Source organism: Herpailurus yagouaroundi, unplaced genomic scaffold (genome assembly GCF_014898765.1).
Source record: "Herpailurus yagouaroundi ecotype Mexico unplaced genomic scaffold, PumYag 161, whole genome shotgun sequence".
Classification (NCBI taxonomy): domain Eukaryota; kingdom Metazoa; phylum Chordata; class Mammalia; order Carnivora; family Felidae; genus Herpailurus; species Herpailurus yagouaroundi.
In genome coordinates this window covers 14341089-14359498 of record NW_024412402.1, presented here as the reverse complement: position 1 = coordinate 14359498, position 18410 = coordinate 14341089, and the positions used below count along the sequence as shown (strand labels likewise).

The 18410-nt window shown below is 51.4% G+C and overlaps 1 protein-coding gene across 2 annotated transcripts in view; it reads right to left on the bottom strand.

The window, feature by feature from the left end:
- Positions 1 to 18410, bottom strand: part of UBASH3B (ubiquitin associated and SH3 domain containing B) — a 137350-nt gene that overhangs the window by 69280 nt on the left and 49660 nt on the right. The gene's annotated exons all lie outside the window — the stretch shown is intronic.

Sequence of the window (18410 nt, the reverse complement as noted above, 5' to 3'; positions counted from 1 at the left end):
GGCCGACTCTTGATCTCTGCTCAGGTCATGATCTCACAGTGTGCGAGATCAAGCCCTGTGTTGAGCTCTGCCCTGACAGCACGGAACCTGCTGGGGATTCGATCGCGCGCTCTCTCTCTCTCTCTCTCTCTCTGCCCCTCCCCCACTTACTTGCAAGAGCTCGCTCTCAAAAAAACTTTAAAAAAATAGCTCAACTTTTTAGGTCTTATGGCTAATCCTTATCGAATGGCATCCAGAACGCTGTCAGACCCTTTGAATGGGCATAGGAAATTTCAGGGGAAGACTTCTAGGATAAAGTTGTTGGCATACCCAGGCAACCCTCACTTTAAGGCTATTTTATTTATTTATTTATTTTAATTTTTTTTCCCAACATTTACTTATTTTTGGGACAGAGAGAGACAGAGCATGAACGGGGGAGGGGCAGAGAGAGAGGGAGACACAGAATCGGAAACAGGCTCCAGGCTCTGAGCCATCAGCCCAGAGCCCGACGCGGGGCTCGAACTCCCGGACCGCGAGATCGTGACCTGGCCGAAGTCGGACGCTCAACCGACTGCGCCACCCAGGCGCCCCACTTTAAGGCTATTTTAAATGGGCTTGTCGGCTTATATAATTGAGGCTTGTTGGGAGCTGGAAGAGGGGTGGTGGGAAAACCATGATTTCATCTCCATTATAAACACAGGAAATAAGTGTGCCACAAAAGGACTTCATAGGTTGTGTTTTACAAGCTGTGGGAAATGCCATGGAGAACCTAAGCCTACCTTATGGTGAGATGAAGTCCAGCCCAGGAGCAAAATTCCTGAGTCTCAGTTAAGATACTGATACCTAAAATGTGAAGAGTAGAAAGGGAAGCCTGGGGAAGCCTGGCTGGCTCAGTGGGTAGAGCCTGTGATTCTTGATCTTGGGGTTGTGAGTTCGAACCCCATGTTGGATGTAGGAAAAAACAAAAAAAGGGAGGTCCAGATACCCCCTGTCTAAATGTTTGAAAGTAGTAAATCAAGTGAACAAACTGGTCAATTAAATAGGTCTTACCCTCCTACTTGACAAATATCCCTTCATAACGGCCTGCTTAGATTTCTCAAGCTGCTTGGCGTTCTGTGCAGGAGATAGCAGCCAACAACCCCGGATTCCTCTCTACCTGTGGTGTGCCCCCATCCACATTACACTCTGCCCCTGGCTTCTTTGGGTACCAAGAGGGGCCCCACATGCACGTGGATGGACACCCCAGGAGTATGTCAAAGCTCTGTCTGTACCTCCATGAATAGCTGCACCTTGGTCATCCTCAGGGTTAGAAGTATCTGTCCTCAGGAGGCCAGACATGAGGAAGAAACCCAAGAAATGGGTTCTCAGTCATTTGGGTCTCCAATGTAGCATTTTTGTCGGGAGCGGCGAGGGGATACCTGGGAGGACACGGGCTCCAGGCAAGCAAATCTCCGTGAACCTAAGGGGTCTTCATCTATACTAAAGGGCATGGCCATAGGAAGCCCAGAATGGAGACTTCGGGTCAAGAGCAGGTCCAGGTACAAAAGCTTCGTGAACGAGTCACGTGAGAGAGAACAAAGGGAAATGAACTAGGAAGAGTGACATCCCTACATTGTACAGGCTGTGTGTGACTGCAGATCCTTCCGTAGAACTATCGGCGGGCAGAAGTAGCGACAGGGTCACGGTTGGGGGTGTGCGGGAGAGGAAAGGGCCAGATACGGACCGAGGGGCGAGTAAGGAATCAGATATATGTATCGCAATGCGCTGAAGAGATAAGTTCTGTGGCACAGCGTTGGTAATGCATTTCGTGACGGCTGAGCGAGAGAATCTGCCTCAGGATGGGCCTCTCTGGGGTAGTCTGAGGGGCCAGCCTGTGGCAGAAATGGAACCAGAGATGACACTTGTGTCCACCTGGCAGCCGTTTCCAGAGACACGGGTGAGCTGGGCATCGGTGACATCACAAAGACAGATGTGCTCAAGAGGAAGCGTTCCAGTCCTTCTGGGTATCCTCTGAGATAAGTAACTAGGAAGTCAGGCCAATTACTCTGGGGCCTCCGTACCCTCATCCCGATCCGGTCAGCCACGCAGTGCCAGCCTCCGTTCTGTCAGGAAGGGGTTTCGCTGTAAGTAGGGAGGGCAAGGGTAGACACCCAGGCCCTATTTTTAAAGAAGACTGTTTATTCTGGAATTTTCCAGACACATACAAGAGCAGAGGGTATTGTATGACAACCCCACCCCCGACCCCTTCAACGATTAACCATGGTCAATGTTTTGTCAAACCATTGGTCTATTCCCTGGCTTTCTCCCCCGCTGGAATATTATTTTATTTTGTTCTACTTTAAATGTTTGCCCATCTATTTTTGAGAGAGAGAGAGAGAGAGAGAGAGAGCACACAAGCAGGGGAGGGGCAGAGAGAGAGAGAGACGGAGACACAGAATCGGAAGCAGGCTCCCAGCTCCACCCTGTCAGCACGGATCCCAACGTGGGGTTCAAACCCACAAACCGTGAGATCATGACCTGAGCTTAAGTCAGATACTTAACCGACGGGGCCACCCCCCGCCCCCCGCCAATATTTTAAAAACAACCCAGACACCAGTATGCATCGCTAATGACTGTTTTTGTCTTTAACACAATCACTGTGCTATTATCATACCTAACATTCACTATCATTCTCTAATATCACTGAATGTCACATCCACATTTATGTTTCCCTAATCACCTCCTAAATGTCTTTTTACATTTAGTTTGTTTGAATAGGAGTCAGACAAGGTCCTGGCCATATTTTAGCAGAATGGAAAGCCCCACTTTTTGTGTGTGTGTGTGTGTGTTTATTTATTTTTGAGATAAGAGCGTGAACGAGTGGGGGGCAGAAAGAGAGGGAGACACAGAATCTGAAGCAGGCCCCAGGCTCCGAGCTGTCAGCACAGAGCCCGACGCGGGGCTTGAACTCACGAGCCATGAGATCATGACCTGAGCCGAAGCCAGAGGCTTAACCGACTGAGCCAGCCAGTCGCCCCGGAAAGCCCTTCTCTGTGGTTTTATGAACTAGAATCCCTCATACACCTTATCCTGAAAACCATTCAGCACCTCAGCTGAACAGAGCCGTAAGGTCAAAACTGATGAGCCTTCATCTTGAGAGTTCTGGACTCTCTAGAAAGATGTCCCCAGTGGGCGCTCGCAGGCAGCTGAGCCCTGGCTGCCTTTGAACAGCTCACTCTGCAGTCCGAGTGTGAGAACCACTGTCCGAAGCTTCCGAGCACTTGCAGGATTTGGGGCACGGAGCATCAGCAGACGTTCGGTGAGAGTGTGCTCCCGCGTGTTCTGGTACCGCCTTCCGCTTTTCAGGATTTGCTCTTTCTAGTTAAAGGGCAAAAGCAAGCCACATGGGGTGCCCCAAAGAGCCAAAAACAAGGACTGTGGACAATTCTCTCTCTGCTTCGCCTCACTGTGTGGCCATGAACGCAAGCCTCTCACCCATCAGTCTCTTCATTTCTCAAATGAGAGGGAGGGACCCTGAAATCCCGAAGACACTCCAGCTCTATCATCCTGCAATCCTCAACTCAGAAGGCACCAAGCGGCCTCTAGATTTCTGGCACTGAGATAGACGGGAGGAGTATGCAGATGCCTCTTCTCTTAGACTATCAACTCTTTATGGGCAGGGGCTGTGTCTTATTCTGGGATTACCGGATTCCAGCAAAGTGCCACGCACGTAGTCAGCACTCGATCGATGATGTCGTTGAGTGAGAAACAATCCAACGACCAATTACTGAATATTCACGATGAGCCAGACGTTGCGCGGGGCTAGGGTTCACAAATATCTCCCTGGAGAGGCTACTGTTTCGAGGGGGAGCCGTTCGGTGGAGAAGGAAAGTTATCTAACCAACGGAAGGGGTTGTGGGCCGGAAGGGCTCAGACCCAGAATATACACATCGCGCCGGTCGCCCCCATATACGGGCTTCCTGCTCCTCACGCTGAACGAACCCCACCGAATCCAACAGGAGCACAGTAGAGAGTGGTCCCAGCAAAAAGGAAGCGCAGAAAGCCGTCCGTGCCAATTGGCGGAGGGGAACACCTGCCAAGCAGCACCCAGAGCCCTTTTAAGGGTCAGTCTTCCCAAAGGGAGGCCCACAGGAATGATGCAGATCGCTAAACACTCCATCAGTGAACCCAAGGATTCTCGCGTCCTCCTGAAAACTGAGGACAGATTCACACAGGACAACTGTGTAGTTCCCGTTTGCCACGAGCGAAAACTACCAGGCAGGAGTGGGTCCCGGCTGCGAGGTGAGGGCTGGGAGCCCTTGGCACAGGGAACGGGCCTCGCTGGGAGAGGAGGGTGAAGAAGAGACTATTCCAAGTCCCTCCGGGTCCTTATGTAGGACAAGGATTTCTTGAATTCACAAAGCTGGCGCTGGTAAGGTTTGAAATCATGATCCAGCAGTAAGGTCCTCAAAACCAGGTCCCCGTCTGGGAGACAGCGGCTTTATGTGCTACTAAGCACCAACATGAACCTACTGCCTAGAAGACCTCCAGGAAGCTTTCCTGTAAAACAAAACCCAAGTCCCTTTCAAAACATTGACCAGGCTCTGGGGGCGCCTGGGTGGCGCAGTCGGTGAAGCGTCCGACTTCAGCCAGGTCACGATCTCGCGGTCCGGGAGTTCGAGCCCCGCGTCGGGCTCTGGGCTGATGGCCCGGAGCCTGGAGCCTGTTTCCGATTCTGTGTCTCCCTCTCTCTCTGCCCCTCCCCCGTTCATGCTCTGTCTCTCTCTGTCCCAAAAATAAATAAACGTTGAAAAAAAAATTAAAAACAAAAACAAAAACAAAACACATTGACCAGGCTCTGTGGATTCCAGGCAGTGGCATCACCGACCTTTCTCGCCCAGTCCGCATCCCAGGGGCCTCTCCTCACACCGTCCAGCCAGCATGCTGTGCAGAACGGTTAACTCCTGACATTGGGACCGGCAGTCCCCGACGGTGTCACCAAAGTGTGATTTTAGAACCAAAGAGATCTTCAGAGATCATCTAATCTAGCCCCTCCGCCATTTCACAGACAACTTCCTTCCTGAGTCTCTCCCGCAACCCTAGAGGACGCGGGAAGTTCTCTCTACAGGAAGCAAAGGTGCCCCTGTCTTTCTGGCTGGGAACAGTTTGCCATTCTAGCCAGTTAACAGCCAGCTCTGGCTCACCGCTGCCCTGTGATTGGGACTCTGGAAGTTTCTGTGCACCTCAGCACACGCAGTGGGAAAAATAAAGAACTTTGCCAACAGATACCACGAAAAACACTCGACTCTGGACGCGGGCAGGCGGGAGGACCCAGCAGGTTGGAGCTTAAAATCAGATACACACGGCCCCCCAGCAGAGAGTACAGCTGCCAATTGAGACTCAGAAGTTTGGCGAGGAAAAGCTGGAGGGGAGGAAATAAATAAATAAATAAACTAACAACTTGTTAACAATTTGCAGTCAACATTAAAAAAAAAAAAAAAAAAAAAAGGATCCTGGGATTGGAGAACAAGAGGAAATATTTCACTGAGAAATCAAAACAGAGCCAGTGTGAGAATCCCTTCCACCAGAAAGCTCAAAGCTGTTTACGAATGTGAAATTAATTATGACTTTCCCCCATGGGAGCCAGGGCGGGCAGAATATGGCCCCTATTTTACGTAGCAGGGAGACAAAGTCACAGCACAGCCTCCGCTCCCCTTTGTTCTATTCTAGAAGGAATAACCGGACGAGTCCGAAATTCCTTAACAAGTACAACTTTTGTGTTTCAGAGAGGTCGTTCATATTCTCCCTGGAGCGGGTACATATTCTGAAGAAGAAAGGGGGAGTACAGGAAGAATCTAAGCTCGTATTTGCATAGATAAATGCCAGAAGGCTACCCAAGAAAATGCGTAAGGGTGGTGTCTCGTGGGGGCGCCTGGCTGGCTAGGTCGGTTACGTGTCTGACTCCTGGTTTGGGCTCAGGTCGTGATCTCACAGCTCGTGGGTTCCAGCCCCGCACTGGGCTCCAGGCTGTTAGCACAGAGCCTGCTTGGAATTCTCGCTCACTCCTTCCCCTGTTCCCTCCCTCTCTCAAAATAAATACACAAACTTGAAAAAAAGAAAGAGCGGTTTCTTGTGGCAGGGCCGGGGACAAAAGGATGCACGGGCACAGGAGCAAGCCTGGCAGGGCGTAACTTCTTCGGCCACTTTGCTTTTTGAATGACGAGGACACTCCCTTCGTTAAATAATAAAGTTAAGTGCAAATGTATTTGACACAGAGAGAAAACCAGCGATGCACGGACGGACCCCCAGCTTTCCTTTTGAGTAGGCTACATTTTGGGGGGCTGGAGTATATAGTACACGGCTCCTACGTTACCTAAAGATGAGGTAGGGAGAGGGGCAGTATGTCCTGCTCGAGGTCACCCGGGAGGCCACGGGAGATGGCCACTCTCCACAGCCTTGCCTGCCGGCCACAGTGGGCACTGGGCGCTCTCCGAAATGGTGGCTGCCCAACACCCACGTTTAACGAGGGTGAGAAACTCAGGTCATTCAGCGGCTTTGCTTCCTTTCTTATTGTTCTGTGCTCCTCATGGCAACCAGAATGATTTTATTAAAAGGCACACTTGAGGGGCGCCCGGGTGGCTCAGTCGGTTGGGCGGCCGACTACAGCTCAGGTCACGATCTCGCGGTCCATGGGTTCGAGCCCCGCGTCGGGCTCTGTGCTGACAGCTCGGAGCCTGGAGCCTGCTTGGGGTTCTGGGTGTCTCTCTCTCTGTCCCTCCCCTGCTCACGCTCTGCCTCCACCTGTAATGCCTTGCCCCTTTCTTCTACCTGGAGGATTCCTGCTCATGCTTTAAAATCAAATGCCATCGCCTCTAGCTCGGGCTTAGCCCCAGCCCCTTCATGGCACACGGTTCTCCGGACGTCCCGTTACCGCACTTCCCACCCGCCTGGGCAACTTTATGTGGCAATAATCCATTTCTGTCTGCCTCCCAGTGAACTGTGAAATCCTATGAGGCGGCGCCCATGGTTGTCCTTTGTGCCACAGTGGTGGCCCCAGAATGTGATGTTTGCTGCGCAGCAGAGACCCTAGCAGCCCCTTTCGCGTGCCTGCCTCCATTCTAAGTACTCCGCGATGCTCACCATTATAACCCGAGGCAGTGGGTACCAGCGTCAGCGCGACCCTACAGATGCGGAAACCGAGGCACGGCCCCATTAAAAAGTTACGAGGCCAGTAGGTGGCACAGCCAGATTTTGAGTCCAGGAAATCTGCCTCGAGGATTTAACCAGGATGCCATAATGCCTCTAAGTAAATAAACGAATAAAGTAACTGGAAGTCACTGGACACCTCCTAAGGCAAAGGTCCTCTGGGTTTCAATTTCTGAATTCCCAAGAACAGCAGCCACCCTGGGGATCGGGGCGAGGAGGGCACCTGCTAAGTCAACCCAGCCTTTCGGCTCCAGGGGCTCAAAATGGTACAGGCCCGGCCGGAACCAAAGAGCCCAGCGCTCTGGTTACTTTTCCAAGCTGACATGTCCTCACCCACCAGAACCAGAAAATCCACTCAGAGTTTCCCATACCCACCCCCAGGGCCACACTGCATCCTTCCCATTATGAGGAAACTTGAGATTCTGAGGTTTCTTCCTGATGAGCCAGCTCCAAACACAATGCACATGGAAAAAGAGGCAAGATTTACCACCAACTCTCCACGCCAGCGGTCAGTGGTTTCTGCCTATGCACTTCAGGATTCTTTCTTGGAACTGGGCTGACGGATCTGTGTGGGCACGAAGGCCTGTCTGGGGCCCCCACCCCACTCAGCTGCTGATGGTGCGGCGCCGTCAGGGTGAGGCTGGCCTGTATACCATCGCTGCCTCACAGCCCAGATAACCAATATGGTCGGAAGCCCCAAAATGCTGCCTCAAGGGCCTGTACTCTCACTCTCTCCTCCAAACCTGCTCAGAGCTGCCCTCGGGGAAGAAGAGTTGGATCCGGTGAGCAAGACTGCTGGTAAGCAGTCAGAATATGAGGAGAAACCAACACCCCCAGGGTAACAGAGAGATGGGAGAACGAGTCTCCAGGGGGCGAGCACAGAGGAAGGTCGGACTCCAGCTTGGGGACAAAGGCCGTGGGCCGGACCCCACCATTCCCTAACTGAGAGCCTCGCGGTAAGTTATTTACCGTATTTGAACCACATCTGCAAAAGAGGTTAACAGCTTCCTCATGTGTTGTGAGGAACAAACGAAATATTATATACAAAAGGCCTTTGTAATCTAAACAGTGGTTTCCAAGCCTCATTAATTGTCAGGATTGCCAAGGATTTTTTTTTTTTTTCCTCTTAAATTACAGATTTCTGGATCCTTCTCAAACCTACTGAGTTACATTCTCCAGAGGAAGCGTCCAGGAATCTGTATTTTCAAAGGACCCCCCCCCCCACCTCCGCCCCGGATGCTTCTGAAGCACAACCACAATTATACAGCACCGTACAAAGGTTGGTGTTGCTGCGATTCCGTGGAGAGATAGCAGGTCTGAGTACTATGCTAAGAGGGAACCCTCTAGAGCTGCCTGACTTCCAAGTGGAGGATTTCTAAGGGGTGTCACGTCACGACGGAGGTCCAGGGAAGAAGTCCGATGAATTTAGGGAATCCGTGAACTTGGGGAGTGCAGCTCTCCATGGGCATCTAGATGGTTCCTTCTGCCTTCAAACGTTCTCCTGACAAGAGAACAGCCCCCTAAATACACAGACACGCAGACAGTGCCCCTCTGTCTCAGAACCTGCAGAAGCTATAAGTTCCACAGGGATACCCACAGTAGAAGCCAACCGTCAAGTGTCTGAGGCTACCCAGGAGTACAAGGGAGAACCAGGCGGGCACCTGTCCCTACTGAGGGGAGCGCCCGATGCCGAAGCAAAAGTCCTGCATGGCCAGGAAGCGAGAGCAGAAGCCCTGGGACCTGGAGCCCGCCGGGCCCCCCACCAGGACCAGCGATGAGCAAACCACTACCCTCTCTTGTGCCTCCGGCTTTCATCTGTGAAGCGTGGACACAACTTGGCCGCGACAGGAAGCTTCCGGGAGCATCAAACGAAATAACGGATGTGAAGGGTCACGGAGCATTACGAAAAGCCGTGCAAATGCAACGCAACGTTTCTGTTCTTCCAAAGGAGCAGGACTACCACACCCTCCCACAAACACGAAACTTTCTCCAAAGAACCGGAAGTCTGTGCAACCGATTCGTTCGATACCAAGTAGCCTCTGTGAATCTCATGCTTTGCCTCCCCGAGGAAAAGAAGCCTCACTCCCCTAAGAGACCGCCCCAAAGACGCGCGTGGCTTGCTTCTGGATCTCCCCCACCGCGGGACCCCAGTGCAGGTGGAGCGCGCTAACCGACGTGGGAGGGGAGGGGTGCTGCAACCTCAAAGAGGTTATGTTAGGTGACTTCGAAAAGAAGGGTTAAAAGTGAAAAAGATCCTGGAAGGCTTTTCAAAACCACTAAGTAACAAATGTAGCTCCCACCTCCCACCCACGCACCACTGGAAATAACTTTAAATAATGCATTTGAGAATGTCTGCAGAACAGGCAGTCTGGATTAAGGCCTTTTGAAGGGATGGCGTTCCAGCAAGGATCCTTTCAGGCGCATCATCTTGAGAACCACTGAATTCTCAGGCAGGTTCACCCTGACAAGTCTCTTTAGGCAAGCCTGGCGACAGAGCTGAGATCTTGGCGTGCTAACTCCCCCCACGTGGAAAAAGACTTTATGGCCAAAAAGGCCCGGGAGCCCTCCCGGCCACCGCATTACCCCAACTCTTACCCCAACAGTGTTGTGTGGAAGGCTCGCCTACTCTGTGTGACCAGAATTCCATAAAGAGCCTGGCTGGTCGCTGGGATGTTGTAGAAACGCGGCCATCGCCATTTACTCTCTTTAACAAGCATCGATCGAACCCCTACCTTGCGCCGGGCACTGTTCGGGCCCTTGGGGATGCAGCAGGGAACAAAACATACACAAATCTTCGCCCTCGCGCAGCCTGTGTTGTTGGACAGAGGGCGGACAAGAAATACGTAGACATACGCCCGTGCCTTCCAGCAAGTATTTTGGACAGGAGTAAGGAGGTAATGGTGGGAGGGACTCCGTGTTCTACGCAGGGAGGTCAAAGATCACGGGTGAATCCGGGAGGGAGCGAAGCATGCAGCCATCTGCGGGAAGAGCCTTCCTGGCAGAGACCAGCGGGCGCAAAATGCTCCCACCAGTGGCACACTGAATGCACTCCAGCAACAAGCAGCGGGGCCTGAGGCTTCCGTTGAATGAGCAAGGAAGGTGACGGGAGAGAAGATTCACAGGTAGCAAGGGAACACCCCCGGTAAGGACTTGCAGCCTTCAGATTTTTACCTTGACCGTGATGGAGAAAACATGGGGGGCATTTGGGGCGGTGGAGTAGTGCAATCTCTCCTATGCTTTAGAAGGATCTCGGTGACCGAGGTGCCTATTTGCACCCTAAGGAGATGCTAAGCATAGAGGCTGGAAAACACGAGAGGGGCCTGGGCTGGGGACGGAATGGAGGGGCTGTCAGCCCATGGCTGGTATTCAAAGCCAGGAGTCTGGATGAGACAGAAGAGAAGAGGTGCGTGTCTCAGCCGGGGGGCCCTCCAACTCTCACCGCGAGCGGACAGGAACCTGCACAGGGGTCAGGGCAGAAGCAGCCAATGGGGGGTAGGGACACTCAGAACTGACTCCCGGCCGCCCTGGGTCTGCCGCAAGCGTCTCTCTCTCAAAATAAACAAAGATTAAAAAAAAAAAAAGTTTTTTTCATGTTTAGTTATTGTTGAGAGACAGAGCATGAGTGGGGGAGGGGCAGAGAGAGAGCGAGACACGGAATCCGAAGCAGGCTCCAGGCTCCGAGCTGTCAGCACAGAGCCCAACGTGGGGCTCAGACTCACGAACCACGAGATCATGAACTGAGCCGAAGTCGGACGCTCCACCGACAGAGCCACCCAGGCGCCCCAGAAGTTTAATTCTTCTTCAAGACGCCGTTCTTAATGCTTTAGGTTTTGCAAGAAGAGAAACAGCTAGAATGATCTCTCCAGCTGCTAACGCTGTCACTGCCTTTGCTTACAGGCTCCCTGGCTCATACGATGGGATAGATGCTGGGTTCTGATGAGCTAATGCATGCTACAAGTCTTTTGCTCTCAGAGACTTACTTGGAGGAGGTGGAGGGAGAAGGAATATAATCCTTTTAAAGACTTTCAGGTGAGGGGCGCCTGGGTGGCTCAGTCGGTGAAGTGTCCGACTTGGGCTCAGGTGATGATCTCACATCACAGCCCATGGGTTTGAGCCCCATGTCAGGATCTGTGCTGATAGCTCAGAGCCTGGAGCTTGCTTCGGATTCTGGGTCTCTCTCTCTCTCTGCGCCCCCCCCCCCCCGTGTCTCTGTGTCTCTCTCAAAAATAAACATTAAAAAAATTAAAAAAAAAAAAAAGACTTTTAGGTCCTTGAAAGCTTCCTCAGTGGTTTCTTTTCTGCCACCAACGTCACTAAAGTGACTCTCAGATTCCCACATACTCCAGAAAGTTTCTCGGGTCAATTTAGCACAGACACAGGATCGTGGACATTAGTGCGCATCTAAACCAAGCCCCTGAGGAGGACAACGAAGCTCAGAGAGAGGACTGACTTTCTGTCCCTCCCCATGATTAGCTGTGTGGTCTCGGGCAGTTACTTTCAACCTCAGTGCGCTAGTTAAGGCATCTGTAAAATGGGCAATTACAAGAACACCCGCCCTCTTGGGTTCTGATGAGAATTAAGATCGTCGTTACATGCACGATTCTTAGAACGGTGGCTCGCACATGCTACGTGCTCAACGGTGTCATTCTTAATTTCTATCGCACAAGTCCCTCAGAGGGTTTGTGTTGGAGGAGCAGGGTCATAAGGCAGTCCGACCTCACACAAACCCTGACACGGAACCTTATCCTTCCCTCCACAAAAGGCCCAACTACCGTGAGTGAGCTTTTGATCTCTGCCCCTCTGTGATCGCTTTATCCACTCTAACCGAAAAGATTTTCTTTATCCCACACTATGAATTAAAAAGGACTATTATCGGGGCGCCCGGGTGGCTCAGTCGGTTGAGCGTCCGACTTCGGCTCAGGTCACTATCTCGCGGTCCGTGAGTTCCAGCCCCGTGTCGGGATCTGGGCTGACGGCTCGGAGCCTGGAGCCTCCTTCGGATTCTGCGTCTCCCTCTCTCTCTGCCCCTCCCTTGTTCACGCTCTGTCTCTCTCTGTCTCAAAAATAAATAAACATTAACAAAAATTAAAAAATAAATAAATAAAAAGGACTATTATCAAGGGTCTGAGGAGCGTTTTGCTATTTGCTTTTACATAGATCTTACTCAAGCCTCACACAGTCCCCTGAGGCAGCTCAACTATCCCATTTCACAGGTCAGGAGGGTTCAATCTCGTGCCCAAGGTCACAGGGCTGTAGGTGGCAGAGCTGGGAGTCAAACAAGTCCCTGGGACCCCAGAGCCTCTCTCCTTCCACAAGCCCGCCCAGCACTGAATGGCGACACCAGGTACAAAGGGGTCAGTGATCCGCCCACAATGTGAAGCTCTCGGGCCTTGTTAGGTTGTTTTGAAACAAGGAAAACCGGTCCGCCTGACTAGATTCTGTTTTTTATTTATTTTTAAAAGGCTGTGAGTAGGGGCGCCTGGGTGGCGCAGTCGGTTAAGCTTCCGACTTCAGCCAGGTCACGATCTCGCGGTCCGGGAGTTCGAGCCCCACGTCGGGCTCTGGGCTGATGGCTCGGAGCCTGGAGCCTGTTTCCGATTCTGTGTCTCCCTCTCTCTCTGCCCCTCCCCCGTTCATGCTCTGACTCTCTCTGTCCCAAAGATAAATAAACGTTGAAAAAAAAATTAAAAAGGCTGTGAGCTTTGTACTTATTTTTTTAATGTCTTATTGATTTTTAAGAGAGAGAGACAGCGAGCGAGCACGTGAGCAGGGGAGGGGCAGAGAGAGGGAGGGAGAGAGAGGCTCTGAAGCGGGCGCTGCACCGAAAGCCCGACACAGGACTCGAACCCACGCACTGCAAGATCGTAACCCGAGCCAAGGTCAGACACTTAACAGACGGAAGCACCCAGAAGCCCCCCCGCGCTGCATTTTAAAGCCCTGACTAGGCAGGTACGCATGCGTCTCCTGTCTCGGAGAGGTCTGAGACCCAGGTGAGAAACCCGCTTGCAGCTGTATTCATTCTCAGCGCACAGCTCACAGGGAGGGGCCGGGCTGTCGCGGGTAGGAGGGGAAGGGAACAGGAAATCATTTGCTGGTGGTTGACCAGGCCCCCTGTGACTTCTCTGAGTTACAGAAGTGCCACCAACAGTCACAGCAGCTCCTGAGAACCACGAGCATCTTGGGGTCAGCCAGAAGGCACCTGTGGTGACAGCACGGGGTGTGGCAGTGGAAAATAACACAATCTCCAAGGGCCCGTTTCCCGCTTTGTGAACACCAGAGTACTAGAGATGCTAATTTTAACCGCCATGCCCCCAGCCCCCTCCGAGGGCGACCGACATTTATAGAAGCGTCTTTGCTATTGGTAGCGTTTCTCCCTCTACTGATCTGGAGCCACAGCCATGCCCAATGCACGTGGTGGAGGCCACAGGGTCCAGATGGCCTGGGTGGGGGTGAGGCCACCCCATCCCCACCCCATCTCCGCTGCTGCCGAGATATCTCGTCCCCTGCTAGGATCCGGAAGGTAGGCCTTCCCAGGAAGCAGAAGAGACAAGTTCCACGTCTCTGGGCCTCCCCCGTCTTATGCTAAGACTCCAGGGAGTCTGGCTGTTATTTGCAGATCATTCTGGGACCCGGGGGACAGGGGTGTCTGCCATATGGAGGCGGGCCACAGGGGAACTCCAGGAGATGGGGCTGGTCCCAAGAAGAGCCCTGATCCTGAGCTGCTGGCAAAGGTTGCACGGTTTGGGACGCGGGAGCCTCAGCTGCGCTATGGGAAAATGAGGCAGGAGGGGGAGGGAAGGAGAGGAAGCTGTAATGGCCAGGACCCCACCACCACACGGCATTTCTGCGTCTACAGAGGGCCACTGTGACAGCAACAGGGGACCCCACCTCCGGGTCCCCTCTGCACGGTCCCCACGCCGCTAACCCCCATGCAGAGAAGTGAGGAAGTACCGGCGTGGAGAACAGGGAAAGAAGCCTTTGCCATCTCCCCCACCCTTGGAACATTTTCAGAAGAGAGGAAAATGGAGTTTTGACTACAGTTCAAGGGGCTGAACTCCACGACCCCTAGTCTTCGAGGGAGGGGCGCCGTCTCTGTCGCAGATGGTCCCGCGGCTGGGGGGTGGGGAGTCACCCTCTCTTTGTGGTTTGCAGAACCTGGCAATGGCTAGGAAGCCATATGTTGTGTTCTGAGACTCCAGCATAAACTTCTGCTGGATGTTTGGATTTGGGTTGTTTAATTATTCCCTGTTTGGGGAGAGAGAGAAAAAAAGGGGGGTGTGTGTCCATGTGTGGGCTTCGAAGGGGGTGGGGACGAGGAGGGACAGCCCTTGCCGTGACGGGCTTTCTGAGCAGGGTTTCGCCAGCAAGGTCCGCGGTGTCCTCTAGGGAGCCCATGGGGTAAACGGCCCTAAAGATAATAGTTCAGCTGATACGACACCAGTCACGGGGGGTCTACTGAACCACAAGCTGTCTGGGGGATCGCTGCGGAGCTTAATAAAGCAGCCCGTGTGCCCGCTTCATTCTTAACAGACACTGACAGGAGCGCTCCGATCGGTCCCAGAGATGGCAGAGGCAAAGTCTTTCCAGATGAAAAAAAAAAAAAAAAAAAATCACCCCCCCCAACTGCCAATTAGCGATGAGAAATACCATTTCTTGAATGTTAACCGATCTCCCAAGCACCACTTTCAATCGTCAGAATTCTGTCATAGAGCTGCTATTATTCTACATACCCACTTTCCAGATGAGCAAAGGAGAAGGGAAGTCATCTGTACGAGGTTATGCCCGCAGCGTGTGGGATCTGCACTCGAACTCAGGTTTGCCTGCTACCTCTGCTCTTGGCTACTATCCTACCCTGCCGTCCCATCACCAGCTGGCAATTTCCATGCTGGACTCCGGCAGCTGGCATAGCCTCACTTGTGACCCAAGGCTAGAGGAGGAAGCACACTTATGAAGGGTTTAAGCTTCATTCCTACCGGCCATTAAGATCTCCGTGTTAGGGGCGCCTGGGTGGCTCGGCTGGTCAAGCGTCCAACTCTTGATCTTGGCTCAGGTCATGATCTCATGGTTCATGAGTTTGAGACCCGAGTTGTGCTCTGCACTGACAGTGCGGAGCCTGCTTGGGATTCTCTCTCTCCCCACCTCTCTCTCTGCCCCTCCCCTGCTCATGCACTCTCTCTCTTTCGAAATAAATAAATAAGCATTAAAAAAAAATATATATATATATATGTATTTAAGAAAGTCTGGGGAATAATAAAGTTTAAGAAAGAAAAAGATCTCTGGTTTTACTGATGAGGAAACAGAGCGTCACAAGTAATTTGTTCAAAGGCACACAACAAAGCCACAGCCCAGCCAGGAATCAGCAATTCAATCAGGAGTTCGGTCCTATGTTTTCTCCATTTTATCGCCCGGTCTCTGGACCAGGTGCCTGGAGGAAGAGGTCTGCCTCTCTATCGCTTCACATAGTAAAGCCAAGGTAGGAAAGGAAGCTCAGATTTTCTTAAATATTGCATAAATATGTTTAGCTGGGATCTTGGAAAAGACTTGAACCTGAAGCCCACTGGGTTGCAACTTCAGGGAGGCAGATTTGCGAAGAACTTCCTAATCATCAAACATGTCGACGAAAGAATGGGTTGCCTTGTGGGGTGGACGGCTCCACAATGATGGAGAAGTTCAAGCACGGTCTTGGTGAACCCCTGGTGATCCTGGAGAGGAAATCCAGTGACCAACTGGTATTTTAGCTGTCCAGTATTTGACCACCAGTCTTAGGGAGCATCCCATATAAGTGAGAGGGGAGCCCCAGTAGGGAAGCCAATGGGGCAGATGTTCTCTCCTTCAGCTTCCTGCCAGAAAATACCCAGGTGTATGACCTAGACTTAGCCACTCAACTGCTCCCATAAAGGCCTTGGAACCTTAAAAGAGTGACCCAAAATGCAGGGGTGGTAGCCACGATCCTTGGTTCCTGTTTTCAGAGCCTGGCTATCCAACTTCCATGTCAGATACATGAGTTACCTAAAATCTTCTAGGTTAGCCCGATGTGGTTTCTGACAAGGGATACGAGCATCTAATGCAAAATTAGATTTAGATCAGGTCACCACGCTGGCCACACAGGTCCGGTGCAACTCAGTAAAAATACAGATTCCAAGTTCCCAGGTTCAATGGAACCCACTCAATCAGAAGCTTCAGAGGTGTACTGGAAAAATCTTATTTTAAAGCTCCCCAGATGATTCTGACATGTAGCCAGATTTAGAAGAGGCTGGAATAAATAATCTCTGTAGTTCCCAAACGAAAGTACTAGGATTCTTGAAAAACTCTTACCAAGAACTTGGGCATGACTCTCAGAACAATGAAAGGGGTCTATTCAGTGGATTTTTGAACAATGCGAGGGTTAGGGGCACTGACCCCTGCACAGAAATCTCACATGTAACTTTTGACTATCCACAAGCTTAACTACTAATAACCTACTGTGGACTGGAAGTCTTACTAATAACAGACACATATTGTGTCTATGCGTTATGATTAACCCATATTTTGTATGTTTTATGTGTTCCTTTCTGCATTAAAAATTTTTTTTTAATGTTTATTGATTTTTGAGAAAGAGAGATACAGAGTGAGAGAGAGAGACAGAGACAGAGACAGAGACAGAGACAGAGAGTGAGCAGGGAAGGGCAGAGAGAGAGGGAGACACAGAATCTGAGGCAGGCTCCAGGCTCTGAGCTGTCAGCACAGAGCCTGATGTGGGGCTCGAACTCACGAACTGTTAGATCATGACCTGAGCCGAAGTCACAGGCTCAACCAACTGAGTCACCCAGGTGCCCCCTCCATTCTGCAATCTTACAATAAAGCTAAAGAAAACATTCACAAGATACACTTATAATGCTGTACTGTAAACAATCTGTGTATAAGCGGACCCACCCAGTTCAAAGCTGCATTGTTCAAGGGTCAACTGTAGTTACATTTGCTAACAAGAAGGATATCTCCCTGGATAATAACCTTCACTCCCCAGAGGCTAAAGCTCAGAGATCCCTTCCATTTCCACAGGACATTCCTTTCCAAAGGCTTTCACATCTACAGATCTTTACCACTGCCTACCATTGTCCTATCCCTTCCTCAGGAGGATAAGATCTGTGTGTTTGTGCACATGTGTTCGATCCTACGATGTCAGGCCAGCACAAGCCCTTTTACTTCGCACACCATGGCCTCCCTTCCTCATGGGGCGCTGCTTTAAGATTTACCTTCTGTGCACCCCAAGGAAAACCCCAGCCCCATTCTGAGCCTTAACTTTCCTGCCTGAAGTGAGGAACCCCAACACCAAGCTACTGTCTTGGTCCCACCGCCTAAGAAGGACAAAGCAAGGCTGAGAGGTTGGCACATCGTCACCCCTGGCTTCTGGTTATGAAGGCTCAGAAAGTTGGCATTTTAGAGCAGGAAGACGAACATCCAACTTCCTGCGGCTCACCATTGCTCATTCATCCTGAAGCAACATCCCCATTTCTCCTGGAAACAACTGCTTTTCAGAAGCTGTGCTTGAGGCTATTGATACTTTACATATTTCATGGGCTTCTTGTGCGTGTGTGTGTGTGTGTGTGTGTGTGTGTATTTTTTAACACCATAGGTAGGAAGGGATGTGCAAAGCACATAGCCCCCTCCCTTTGCATCCCAGCACTTAGATTTAGACAAGGTACTTTCTGGCACCTTCTGGAAATTCTGTAGCCTCCCTTGGTAGCCTTCCTGGTACTCAACAAGGCTAGAGAATGCAAGAGACTTGGGCCAAGTGGATCCCGGCAGTGACAAACCATCACTCGGGGGCAGGATGGAAGGAGGCTTGGGAGCCTCTGGGTCCATTCAGCCTGCTGAGAAAGGGCGTGTGACCACCCCCCACCCCCTTCTCTGGAGGATGCTTCCAGGTCCACCGTGGGCATGTATCTGCCAAGGCGGCCCCTCAGGAAAGTCAACCAACCTCCTACTTCCTCACCCTAGAGCTTGAGATCAGCCACCATCCTCAACAGGACCTTGAGGACAACTTGGCCATCTGGTTTCTGTACAAGCTGCATCCATACAGTGCACATAAATTTATCTTCCAGAGCCTTCCAAATGTACACAGCTGAATTCTACTGCTGACTTTGGCACTTGCTCCTGGTATCTGAGAAGAACAGATTCAATTAAAAAGGAAGTAACAGATGCTGCAAATCACTCCCTCATTTTGAGAGAAGGTTTTTTTCTTTTTTTCTTTTGCAAATGGCCCGAAT